This window comes from Macrobrachium rosenbergii, chromosome 3 (genome assembly GCF_040412425.1).
Source record: "Macrobrachium rosenbergii isolate ZJJX-2024 chromosome 3, ASM4041242v1, whole genome shotgun sequence".
NCBI classification, from domain to species: Eukaryota; Metazoa; Arthropoda; class Malacostraca; order Decapoda; family Palaemonidae; genus Macrobrachium; species Macrobrachium rosenbergii.
Genome location: NC_089743.1, coordinates 76756263 through 76770571, shown reverse-complemented (window position 1 = coordinate 76770571; position 14309 = coordinate 76756263). Strand labels below are relative to the sequence as shown.

General features: G+C 33.7%; 1 protein-coding gene across 1 annotated transcript in view; it reads right to left on the bottom strand.

Annotated features, from left to right (window-relative positions):
• The window catches only part of LOC136851590 (polyamine-transporting ATPase 13A2-like), a 227693-nt gene that overhangs the window by 52993 nt on the left and 160391 nt on the right, over positions 1–14309 (bottom strand). The window lies entirely within an intron of this gene.

Genomic DNA, 14309 nt, shown 5'->3' with positions numbered 1-14309 from the left:
GAATTCTAACATTTGCCCTTGTTTGGGCAGCATTTGTATCCACACTCACTTTTCGGTTACAGGATGTAGTACTTTTACACTCTGGGGTGCACATGACTGACTTGCTTTCCTTTTCGGAATCATACTTCATGTTCCTTATATATTGCCATTCTGTGGCAAGGGCATCCTTGATGATACTTAGTTTCCTTACAGAATTGATCAAATGCCGCGAACTGTGTACAGTATCCCATTTGGGGGAGCTTGCTGCAAACTGTGTATCACTTTTGGGGGAGCTTGCACAAACTGAGCTTCAGCAACAGAACTGTAACTGCCTGTTAATCAAGGGGCAGATGTCCTGGGCAAGTTACTATACCCCTCCAAAAATGTAGTCATTTCAGTCTGAGTTAGGTGAATCCCAGTATCCCTTTTGGGGGAAAGATCCTATTCAGCAACGATAGCTGCATGGGGGAATAGAATTCCTTCTGGAGGGTTTCTCCCATGGCTAGCTAAAATTTGTGTCCCTTAGCCTTCTGGGTTCAGCAAGGCCATTTCAATGGCAATGTCCACTTCATATTAAAGAATGTCAACCCCCATTTAAAAGGCGTTACTTTCTCTGGGAGAAAAAGTAGAAACTAATATTTACTTGCTTTGGCCCAAACATTTGTTGTTCAGAGGCGGTTTGGGTTAAATATCTGTTGCTGGAGTTCTGTTGTTGAAGATATAATCTCCCCCTTCCTCACCCCTACTGAACCATAGGACCCATTGAGACAGATTAAAAGCGTTGTTTCATTCTTAAAACTTCCTGCCAGGAGCATACTACAAATTACGCCACATCTGACTGACCAGTAAATTTTCCTTGTCTTTTACAAGGACTATGCTCATGGCAGGTGGTATGGGCTGTAGCACTCCACTGGCAAAAAGTGGTCGAGCAATTTGCTACAGAACGTAACTTGAAACTGAGGATCCTGCTTAATGGCTGCCCTGTTTTTAAAGTTTTTTTTTAACTGTTTTTAGGTGAGGACACTTCTGCAGTTCCTCATATAGTTTATATGGCGACAAGTTCTTTTTGATTACAAGTGCCAGTTGTAATACATTTAATTAAATATAATGTTCGTGGAACCCTATAAGATTTAGGTTAGTTTTCACCTGTATATAGCTGTATTACTTACACTCTGCCAGTCCATTTTGTGTGCAGCCATGTGAAATCTTTAATTCCAATTGTTCACCATTCAGACTGGTGCTATGACCTAATTTGTTAAACTAACCAGCTACTGTTTTATATAGTTTTGAGTTAATGCTTTTATTGTAAAACCGTGACATTACGTCTAAGAATAGTAGGTTCTTGTAACCTACTCTGGGTTTTATTTAAAACTTTCCTGCCAAAACTATAAGAAAATAATCACTCTTATAATCTAGTTTTTGTTTTACAGGATGACTGAGACTGGGGTTTTTATCTGATATTCAGCCATCACTGTTTTAGGCTAAAGTAGGATATTCCTCTAAAGGGGTTCCTACTCAATCTTGCCAGCCTGTGCAGTTCAGGCTTTCTAGGTTTTATATCATCTTTAAGAATACAGGCTACTTAAGACCTACTAGTATGTAATCTGCAGACATGCTATCGGATCGTAAAAACTAGGTTATTTTACTTGAGCCTAGGATACTTTTATAGTGATAATCCTAGAGATATTTGAGAAATGTTAAATAGGACAGGCACTCCAGAGTTGTAGATGAGAAGTTCCGTTCTTTTGTGATGATAACCGAAGTTCAGCGCCACTAAAATACGCGTTAGATTTCGTTCACTTTTTCTAGTTTATTGAACGAAAACGTCTTCGATTTTCGGTTATCGGAAACACTGTTAGGTATGTTTGACAGGCGCCAATAGTCTTTCGGCGCGATATTCTTCTTTATTCATTTTTTTACTGTTATTTCATTTCCAGTTTTTGTCGCTAGCACAAGCTCCCATAAAACGAGGATGACGTCACGCCTGGTTCACATTAACCAGGGACAGCCTGATGGGTATTCCCTAGTTCCATTGGCTTATAGATCAATAAATGTATTGGCTAGGCTATATAAAAACAGAAAACTATTTTTTGTCTAACCCAAGTTGTTTATATCCAATCCTAGGCAATTTGGTCTACTATATAAAACAGTAACTTCATTAATGTGTAACCTTAAAGCCAGGCTATAACTTACTTTAATCTAGGTTACTGCCTAATCTGGATAATAAATTCATACTTAAGGGTATGGGTTACATAAACACAATTAGCCTACCTTAGTATGTAGTCTTAAAGGGCTAGGTTAATATCTCAATTTGTTGACAGATTACTATTTCATCTAGTCCTAGGTTAGATGGCTCTGATCACAATTTAGTCCAGAAATGGGATGTTTCGTAAAAAATCATTTAATTCTTGCAAAAACAGAGTAATGCCTAGGCTAGTCCTGGATTATTTAGCTCATGTAGGTGCACAGGCATATATAAAGAAATTTTTTACTAATAACCCTTTATTGGGGCGTGTTTATTTTCATCATTGTTCATCAGTTATTCATCACCCTCAGGTTCTCGGTCTAAAGTCTACGCCCTTTTAAGGATGTTGTGTAATCCCAGGATATTTGCTACAGACAACATCCCTGGACTAATCTGAAGACTAAACTATTCTGTGACTTACTTAATTGTATTTCCTCATTGTATAATCTGAAAAGTTCTGATTTTGATATTAATGATAAGTTGTGGAAACATTTCTTTTAGTTAAAAGGTTAAGTTGAATTTAAAACAATTTTTAATTCTGATTACATTATCAGGACACTTAATCAAGCTTTTGAAACTATAGCAAAACCAACAAGCCGGGTTTGGCTTTTATAACAAAATTATCTAGTATTCCAAAGTTTAAAACTAAAACTTTGGTAGAACTTAAATTATGCACTTATCTTATTATTTTGATGTTTCCATGATCTCTGATATGAAAACAGAGAAACTGAGTCAAATTTTTGGAGCTCTGTGGTCGTCTTTGCGGCTGTTTGTCCCACGATGCAAGAGTTAATGGCTCCTTGGTCAGGTAATGGCCAGTTGTAAACAAGAGGGGATCCTACATGCACAATAGTCACTTCTCTTCTTGCAGTTCTTGTGATATTGGAAAAAACTGAGTTCATCACTAAAGATACGGAAAGTGCCCTCTTATCTTTGAGTCCATTATATACTCCATCACGTGTTATAATGTTCAGTGTGGACGACACAATACCTGGCCAAAAAGACCAACTAGAAGAGAATGCTTTGATATTAATTTGGTCACATGGAGCTCTGGTAGACCATGGAAGGACGAAACAAGCGACTACACTATCAAAAAAAGACTATAACATACACACACACACATTCCTTCCCTTTTCTTTAATTTTATTTTATGCTATTCTCATTTTTATTTTTCCTGTATTTTTCTCATTTTTTATTTTTATGTGTTTTTTTTCAAAATTTTCACTGCATATGTTGAAAACAAGAGAGGTACAACCCAAAAGAGATGGAACACATTTGATATCTCTCAGCATGTGTGTAGAACACACACATCTCTCTCTCTCTCTCTCAGCAAGGAAAGTGAGGATACAGTTTTTCATTAGATTTCATTCATCGAATTCTCTCTTTTTTTCTTACAGAAAACACATAATCTCGGTAAATTTAGTTTAGAAAAGAAAATACAATGCAAATTATATCATATATAGGCAAATCTGCAAAACAAAAACGTTCGGGGATACTGTACTTAAAAACACCATGCATGTCTGAAGTAATCAGATATTTCTCAGATGAAATTCATTCATAGATTTCTAAAAAGATAGTGTATGGATATCTGGTGTAAGTGCTGTTCATCAGAACGGCAATATTTAGCTGGTTTCCCATTATGAAAACAGGCTTATTATTGCATCATCATACAAAGGTAATGATAATTTAATTTTTACACATTCATATCTGTATTTCAGTGTTAAAGGTCAGCTGGAATTAATGGCAGTAAATGTTATTGACAGCTAGGGTAGGTTGACCAAATGTATTTAAATCCACAGGCGTTCTCTTTGATGGGACTCAAAAGAAAACAGGATGTTCTTAGAGAACGCTGAAAATAGAACTTTACAATCTGGTGGAAAATTACATACTAAGAGTAGATCTGGCTTAGACCTCATTTTCCATTCCCCTACAACATGAACAAATAGAAATATATATATACATATATATATATATATGGGAAGATACCATATATATATATATATATATATATATATATATATATATATATATATATATATATATATGTCACTTTTACCAGAAAACATATGTAATTGTAATAGTCACAATGACCTCTTAATTCTCGAATTCTTCAGCACTTTTTTGGATATGCTTGTCACACAAAGACCGTAAAGGTTAAGTGCAGAGCCACTTCAATTTCCTTGCAGAATGGATCTTTACGGCTTGGTTGTATAACATACATATAAAAAAAGCAATAGAATGCTGAAGATAAGAGGGCATTTAGCTTAGATATGCTACTTTAATTTTATTTCTTTATTTATTTTTCACCTGTCACAAGTAAGAAAAATTGGAAATATTAGTACTTTTTGCCAAAACTGAGAACTATGTTAAAGAAATAAGAGTATATAACCAGAGAAGGAGATCAAGAGATAGAGATAGAGAGAGAGAGAGAGAGAGAGAGAGAGAAAACAGAGAGAAAGAGAGAGACAAAAAATGCCAAGTTGATAGTGCAGGCCCAGACACCAGAAGGATTTCTGACAGATTTAATAATATAAATTGGTCAAAAATAAATGAATATTATACAATATATATATGGGAATATATATATATAATGATGATATACAGGTAAATATATATATATTATATACCTTCTCTTGTTGCTTTTATTTATTTATTTATTTTTATTGATATCAAGTAATCACTCAATATGCAGCCCTCCTAGAGACAGGATCTTGGCCCATTGAAAATTAAGAAACTGGGGCTATTTCTTGCAAAGAAAAAATTTATTTATTTATTTATTCATTTATTTTTATTTTAGAAAATGCTAACAAAATTTTTTACAATGGCCATTCCAATGAATAAAATGAAAATTGTAGAAATGTCAGTTTTTTTTTATCCAAGCAAAACCCTGTGTTTTATTCATCTGCAAACAGATGATTAAAATAAGAGTTAGAAACCATCAAAAGAAAAATTCAATGAAAAAGCAACTGTAACAAGTTTGTTCGAAAGATATCGATAATTTTTTTATAATTTATAATGAAGATAATGATATATATATATATATATAAATATAATACTTATATATATATATATATATATAGCCGATATTGTGCAGGCTATTAGATGAAATTGTAAAAAATGGATCAGCAGCAGGACCAGATTACCTTCCATATTGTTTTGATATGGTTCATTCAATCATAAAGCCGCTAGCAATATTCAAGTGCAAGACAAAGTACCAATTCAGGCAAGATTTCTGATCTGAGCATAAATTTTATATTACTCCTACTTTCAAAAGTGGTTCAAGACTAGAGGCAAGTAATTATTACATATATAATGACATCTTATATAATATATATATATATATATATATATAATATATAAAATATAATATATATTTAATATAAATAGATATATATATATATATATACAACATGGTTTTATATATAAATATACACAAGCCAACTGTTGTCCACCATGAATACGACATTTTTATATAAAAATTTTATAAACAAATGAAGATACAAATGTTGTTTACCAAATCCAAAAGCTTTGGAAATCCCGATGATAAATTATCACTGAAGGGGAATTTATAAGTGATAAATGGACAAAGTAGGAAAGATGGATAAAGTCTTGATCAAAACAGACTGCAGATGTGATTCCAGCAACTCCAGTCAACGGACTGAGCTCACGGTAATATCCATTTATCACTTATAAACCTTCGGGTGATAGTGTTAAGCTGCATTGCTGTTTGTGATTATGATTGCAGATATATTTGTATGTTATATGATTATATATATAGTTTATATATATATATATATATATATATATATATATATATATATATATATATAAATATACCTAAACAAAATATATAAATATATAGATAAAGGGAGTATTTAACTCTGATAAATTTAATCAATGAACTATGTCGGTGACGGGGTTCCGAATTCTTATGCGCATATAAAAAAATCCTAAAACTGAAAATCACAAAATTGTCAAAAATCATTAAAAACCTTACTTTTTAATGCTTGGGTGCATATGTTATGCAAGGATAAACTGCATTTTTATTGAGTTTTTCATAAAAAAACCTTCAAATTTGTTATTCTGCCATTTTGCTGAGCCATATTTCTTCCTCGGATCGGCGCACGAACGCTAGTCACTTGAATATTGCAATATAAATACAAACCAAAAATAATTTCTGATGAATAGTTTAAAGGTCATTTACAGCTAGAATAGAAAGTTAAGGACCTTGAAAACCGGGACTGCCTGCAATTATAAATATATATATATTAGTCAACACCCAGTATTCTCAGGGTAATTCAAGGAGGAAAAGATAGAAGGAATCAGAATCCATCATGGAACTAAAATCCTCCCCAAAAAAACACCTATTTTAATAGTTCAAACAACAAAGCTCACCTCTAAAAATGTTTATAACTGCCTATTTTAATAGTTCAAACCCCACATGTATACTTTAAACTAAAATCCTACACCAAATATACTACACTAACATCCTAAAACGTTATAATATCATTTGCGTCATCTTTTAAGATTACCCTTAAAAATATTTCTAAGCTGTGTGAAAGACTAATCAAGTTACTGGAAGATGCAAAATAGAGAGAGAGAGAGAGCGAGAGAACTAGAGTAGACATCAAAAATACTTATGCACACTTAAAAATATTTAATACACTAGTTAAGGTCAGAAGGTCACAAAAGGTAAATAGAGATTAATTCTCAAAACTCTCTCTCTCTCTCTCTCAGTATCCTTAAACATTAAACTAAAGTTAACTCATCTCCAAAAATCTCTAAGTTTCTTCAGTGTGCAATTGAGTTTTCTCTCATCTCTCAAGGCCTCTCTCTCTCTCTATCTCTCTCTGGTCTTGGTATCTCTCTATGAGCCTTGTCCATGAAAGGTTAACCATGGGCCAGTGGCTCTCTATATATCATTTGCAGATGCATGGATGGGTAACTTTAACCTCTAAATAAAATCTCTCTCTGAGGCTAGAGGGCTGCAATTTTGTTGTTTGATGACTGGAGGGTGGTGATCAACATCTCGATTTGCAGCCCCTCTAGCCTCAGTAGTTTTCAGATCTGAGGACAGACACTCTGGGACAGTAGTTTTTTCTTTGACATTAAACTCTCTCTCTCTCTCTCTCTCCTTGTTCATGAGATACAACTCCTCATCTCTCCAGTTCAATGTGGTATTAACTGCCTCTCTAGTTGGCTCTCTCTCTCTCTAGCTCTCTAGTGTGTCTCTACTCTAATCAGCATTGAGGTAACATACCTTGCTGTGTGATTTGTTACTTTTTAATTCCAGACAATCGATAAACTTTCTAATCTATCTATCTATCTATCGATTCCATCTCTCTCACATTCATGGAGGAATCGAGCCAGAGAGAGAGCAGAGAGTGGAGAAAGAGAGAGAGAGATAGAGAGAGAGAGAGAGAGAGAGAGAACTTGGGCTGATCGTAGATGGTGTTTTACATCAGTTAAAACTTAATTAAAAATATTGGGATGATAGTTTTTACACAGATGATGATAATCTGTAGATCAATATAATACAGTATATGAAGGGATATATATCTGATAGTTCAAGTTTTCAAAAGACTCTATCTATCCATCTCAACATTCTACACAGTATCCTTTGGCAAAGAGAGAGAGAGAGAGAGAGTGAGAGAGAGAGAGAGAGAGAGATTGATGAGAGAGAGAGAGACGGAGAGACTCTAAAGCCAGGCTAACAACCTATGTCAAGTGTCAAGATGATTGTAAATCCACAAGTCCCTCCCCCCTAAGATTAGGAAATGCATAGAAAAAGACCGGGAAACCAATCATGTGCTAAAGTTAAGCAAATTTACTATATTTTTCCTTAATGAATTGATATTTTTGCTCTGTGTTGTGATATCAATATTTAAAAATTAGTAAATCATTTTACATACAAATGTTAACAGATTGTGGAGGATGAAGAAGATTCTCTCTCTTATCTCAGATGAGAGAGAGAGGAGAGAGAGAGAGAGAAATAGAGAGAGAGAAATAGAGAGAGAGAGAGAAAAAAGATTAATTCACACACTAGTGACAGGATAATACCAATGGATTAAGCTAGAAACTCATAGATTGCTGCTTCAACATTCAGTCAATACGTGTCATCATGAGAGAGAGATAATAAGGGATGAACATGATTTTTTTAAATAAAAATCCCAAAGACAATAGATCTCCATACTGAGGATTTTCCTTTAACATTTTATTGATATTTTGCTGTTTTTACATTTATATTAATATTTGAAAATTATAAATCAATTATTTATCATACAAAGAATGATACATGTTACATATGCATAAAAATTCTCTCTTATCTCAAAGAGAGAGAGAGAGAGAGAGAGAGAGAGAGAGAACTCATACACTAGTGACAGTACATACCAAAGCATCAAGCTACAAGCTGTGTGATTGGCTACCTCCAACCCTTCTAGCCAATAGCGTGTCATCATGGAGAGAGAGACCTTACCTTACCTTACAGACCTTACAATTCGTTCGGGTTGCCCCAGGTCCCTCTGTGTGAGGCGCCTTTGATGTCTACCAGAGAGTTGCTAACGCATCTTCCGGTATATTTTGCATCTTCCAGTCTTGGATGGTCTGGGATGCATCTTAGATATTTGTCGAGCTTATTCTTAAAGCACATCTACGCTCACTCCTGTTATGTTCCTCAGATGAGCTGGTAGCGCATTGAATAGACGCTGCATTACTCGATGCTGGTGCGTGGTGGATTAATGTCCTGTGTGCTTTCCAATTTCCTGGTATAGTTTTGGCACTATTAATCTACACCTCTGCTTGCTCTTTTGATAATTTTAGTTCCATGATGTTTCCGGTAATTCCTTCTATCTGTTTCCATGCTTGGGAATTACCATGGCGTTCTCCTTCTCCTTTCAAGACTATATAAATTTAAGAATTGTAGTCTCTTCCCAGTAGATCAAGGTCCTTAACTTCTTCTATTCTAGCTGTAAATGACCTTTGTACACTCTCTATTTTTGTGCAATATCCTTTGTAGTGTGGGTACCATATTATATTGCAATATTCAAGTGGACTCGTGCACGTACGTTTTATAAAGCATAATCATGTGTTCAGCTTTTCTTGTTTTGAAGTGTCGAACCTTGTTCCCATTTTGCTTTGCATTTTGCCAATAAAATTGCTATTTGATCATTGCATAACATATTCCTATTCAACATCACACCAAGGTCTTTAACTGCTTCCTTGTTTGTGATTGTCTCGATATTGGGTCCTTTATATGCATATAGCATTCCTACTTTATCACCACAGTTCATTGATTCAAATTTATCAGAGTTAAATACCATCCTATTTATCTCTGCCCATTTATATATTTTGTTTAGGTCTCTTTGTGGCAAGTTCTATCTTCATCACAAGCAATTTTTCTACTTATTCTTGTGTCTTCTGAAACTTCTTCTACTGAGTCTTAACATTTACTGTCTATGTCTGCAATCATAATGTCAAACAGCAATGCAAAGCTAACACATTGCACTTGTGGTACACGGATATTACCGTAACAGCTTCATCCGATTTCTCATCGTTTGCCAATCACTATCTGTTTTCTGTTTGCAAAAATTCTTTTATCCATCTTCCTACTTTGTCAACAATGTTATGTTTTTTCTAATTTTTTTTTTTGCTAATATATTATGATCTACACCTTGTCAAAAGCTTTTGCAAAAGTCTAGGTAAAACCACATCTGTATCTTTTTCATTTATCATATTTTTATATATGTTTCATGGTGGACTAACAGTTGGGTTTGTGTACTTTTCCGGTACAAAACCATGTTGTCCCTATATTGAACAATCTATTTTTCATTAAATGTTTCATTATATTTTTTTTTACCCTTTCATATACTTTCTTAATATGAGATGTCAGACTCACAGGCCTATAATTACTTGCCTCTAGTCTTGAACCACTTTTTGAAAGTAGGAGTAAATAATGCTAATTTTGCTCATCATAAATCTTGCCTGTATCTATACTTTTGTCTTAATAATATACTATAGCTTTGTGATTGAATGAACCACTTTCTTTAACAATATGGTGTACTCCATCTGGTCCCTACTGCTGATCCATTTTAATTTCTCATTAATAGCCTGCACAATATCGGCTTCTGTAATATCTATATCTGATAAGTATTCAGTATTTTCATCTCTTATTTCTGTATCATTATCTTCATTTTCAATTCTAGAGTGTAAATTCACTCTTATATCTTTCTGCTAATATGTTACATGTTTATTTTTCATTCGATAATCGCCCTTCAATTCTTAGAGGGCCTATTTCTCTTATTTTATTCATCTTTTGCATATGGATAAAATTTTTAGGGTTTTGCTTGATATTTTGTAGTGTCATTTCTTCTAGTTTCCATTTTTCATTTCTTTTGATTGTATAATCTTTTTGTTCTGCATTTTCTATCTTACTTTTTAGTTCCATCACTTTTCCATGCATTATTTTCTTTTGCAAGCTTTTTCCACTTTCTAATTTTCTGGAACAAGATCCTTCTGTCTCTTGGAATTCGTGACTGATGATTTTTTTTTCTTGGTATATATTTTTTCCACTATTTTCTAATATTTTATATAATATATTGGTATTTACCTGTATATCATCACTTTACAAATATATTTTCCATTCTTTGTTTTAATTCTTCATTTATTTTTGACCAATTTATATTCTTACTATAGAAATTGTATTTCCATATCCTTCCCATTTTTTTCGTCTCTTGTTTTTCTGTTTTCATATGTTCTGGAACGGACTGTTAGTTCTATGACATTATGGTCCGAAATATCGTGTTATATACTATATTTCTTTAACATAGTTTCACCTCATTTCACAAATACTAGATCTAAAATATCATCCTTTCTTGTTGGTAGGTGATTTATTTGCTGAATGTTATGTTCTATTAGCATATCTAATAGCTTTTCAAATTGCCTCTTATCTTCTGCACTACTATTGCTCTCTTTTTATATGAATAAATACAACCACAGTCTCCCCTATTCGTTCTTTCCATTCTACAAAAAGGAAAGTTAAAAGTCTGTAGTTAGGAGTATAGTCCAGTCCTTGTGATTTCTACATATTTCATCCAATTTTCAATTATTATGTCAAACTCTTTAGTATTAGGGGTCTATATATTACAATGTTCACTAATTTTCAGATTCCAATTCTACCGCTATTAATTCATTCTGTGTTTACTATATTTCTCACAGATTTTTTCTTGATTGGCATCTCTCCCATATATCATTGGTTCCCCCTTGATTTCTATTTTTTCTATCTGATCCATAAGTTTGGAAACCCTTTATCTGGTCATCGTACAGTCTCTTAGGAATACCAGGTTTCACTTATATTCAATGTTTCTACTTTTTCATTTTTGGGTTAGTTCTTCTAAGAACTCTATCTTTCTTTTGAGTTACTCGAGGAAACTAAACCCTACGCGTTCATCACTATGATGGTTTGCATATTATCTCCATTATCTAATATATGGGTAATAATAAGGATTTTCCCATGTCTCTTTCCTGTTTTGATATGTTGATCTTTTTCATTTCAGAAATTCGTACATTAAAAATCCAACTTTTTCCATTATATTTGTTCTTCCAGCTTCATATTTATTCACTTTGTGCATAAACCTGCACTTATCTCCATATCTGCACCATCCCTTAGCATCATAGATACATTGCTTGTTCCTTGTGCTATATCTAGGTGCTGATGGCTCATATCGTGGTGCTGACATTTCATAATGTGTTGTTGGCTTGTTTTTGCCTTCATCACATGATCTTTGTTCTTTTTTATTTGTTTTCATTTTTACCTGATTTTTATATGTATTTGATTTTGATTTTGGTTTTTCATGGCTACAGGATGCATGTACCTACATTTCTTATTAAACCTACATCCATTTCCTTTCTTTCCATTTCTACATATTTTTGGATGTAGATCGCTTTGCATTCTCTTCAGCCATCTAGATATGCACATTTGCCATTATAGATCTCATAATTGTGACATATCTTGGGATGTTTGTAATAACATCTTTCACCAAACCTGCAATTCCCTCTTTTCAAAAAGGGTGCATGCTGTGTCTTTCTTTTCTTTTTTTCTTGTTCTTTCCCATCAGTATGGAGATCGGGTACAACCTCTTTTGGGATTTATTTTGATTTATCATGTCATAATTTATTTCTTCATATGTATGTTGCTGTATTGCCTCATATGTAGAATCTATGAGTTTTCTCTCTGCATCCATACTATTATCCTGTTCTTTGTTTTCATTACATCTTTCTCTCTCTCAGTCTTATTTTCTTCTTTTCTATCTTCTTCCTCTTCTTCCTCTTCTTCATCTTCTTCCATCCTCCACAATCTGTACATTAAGTCTTGATTTAATGACCTTGTCTATCCATACTAGACATGTTGAGCAAAAAATATTTTGTGTCCTTATTCTATTTTGCTCAATCCTTTTATGAAGGTGTGTCGGTACGTGGCAACATAGCATTTCCTAATCAGGTTTTGTGGATTTGCAATGCTATACCACACTCTACATAGTTTACATGCTTTAGGCATCCGTTTGCCTATTGCATCAATCAATATATTCACTAATTCCACCTTACTTATTTTTTCTTTGATGGAATGTGTTGATTTTTATGATTTTCTTTATAAGTTTTTGATAACTTGAACTTTCATTGGTATCCCTTCTATTATTTTCATTATATTTTCTACAGATTTGCTCCAGTTTGAAGAGATCGTATCCTTTCAATATGTCTGTGAATGATTTCACATCTTTTTGGTCGATGTTGCAATTTCATCTCACGATCAGCAAACCAAGTTCCCTTCCTGCCAATTCATCATATTGAATATCTCCTATGCTGGCAAGATTTCTCCACCTTTGCCACTATTGGCTGATTCCTCCATGATTTTCAGATTTTATTAATTCACTAGTAGACAACTTATTAGACGGTTTATCACTCTAATCTGATATTAACAATCACCTGATAGTTCACGCAACACTTTAGCTATATTTCATTCGCTAATTGTATGCTAAAGATCACGTATTATGGCAGTTATCCAGACCATGAATGATTACGTCTCACGAGAGAATGTTACATCATCAGAGAGAGAGAGAGAGAGAGAGAGAGAGAGAGAGAGAGTGCAACTCATACACTAGTGACAGTACACCACCATCAAGCTTCAAGCTGTGTGATTGGCTACTTTCCAACCCCTCTAGCCAATGAGTTACCAAGAGCAGAGAGAGAGAGAGAGAGAGAGAGAGAGAGAGAGAGGAGAGAGCAGAGAGAGAGAGGTGATGAACATCTTTTATTTAAAAAGTACGTATACGATAACAGATCAATATTGAGGGATTTTCCTTTAACATTTGATTGATATTTTGCTGTTTTACATTAATATTTGAAAATCAGTCAATCAATTATTTATCAAACAAAAAGACACATGTTACATATGCATAAAAATTCTCTCTCATCTCAGTGAGAGAGAGAGAGAGAGAGAGAGAGAGAGAGAGAGAGAGCAAGAGAGAGAGAGAACTCCTATACACTACTGACGGGTACACCACTAAGCATCCTTCAGCTGTGTGATTGGCTACCACAACCCTTTAGACTAGAGAGAGAGGAGAGAGAGAGAGAGAGAGAGAGAGAGAGAGAGAGAGAGAGAGAGAGAGAGAGAGAGAGAGAGATCAAAATTTTTTTTATACAGTACATATTTTGATAACAGATCAATATTGAGGGATTTCACTTTAATATTTGATTGATATTTTGCTGAGTTTACATTAATATTAATATTTCAAAATTAGTAAATCATTGCTTTATCATAAAAATGTATTTAGTCACGGAAATAAGAAAATACAGTAACTTGTGAATATTTCTCGACGAAAAAAATCCATAAATAACCAAATTTTCCTTGAATAATTTATGGATAAGTTCCACACAAAAATCTGCGAATCAGTGAAGCTGTGAATCCTGAACTGTGAATAGGTGGGGGCTGACTGTATATAAAATGTAAATTATCAAGAGTTAACAACCAAACTTTTGAGAGAGTTAGTATGGTTATGTTTCTTTATTTAACTTTTATTCTATCCTTTTGATG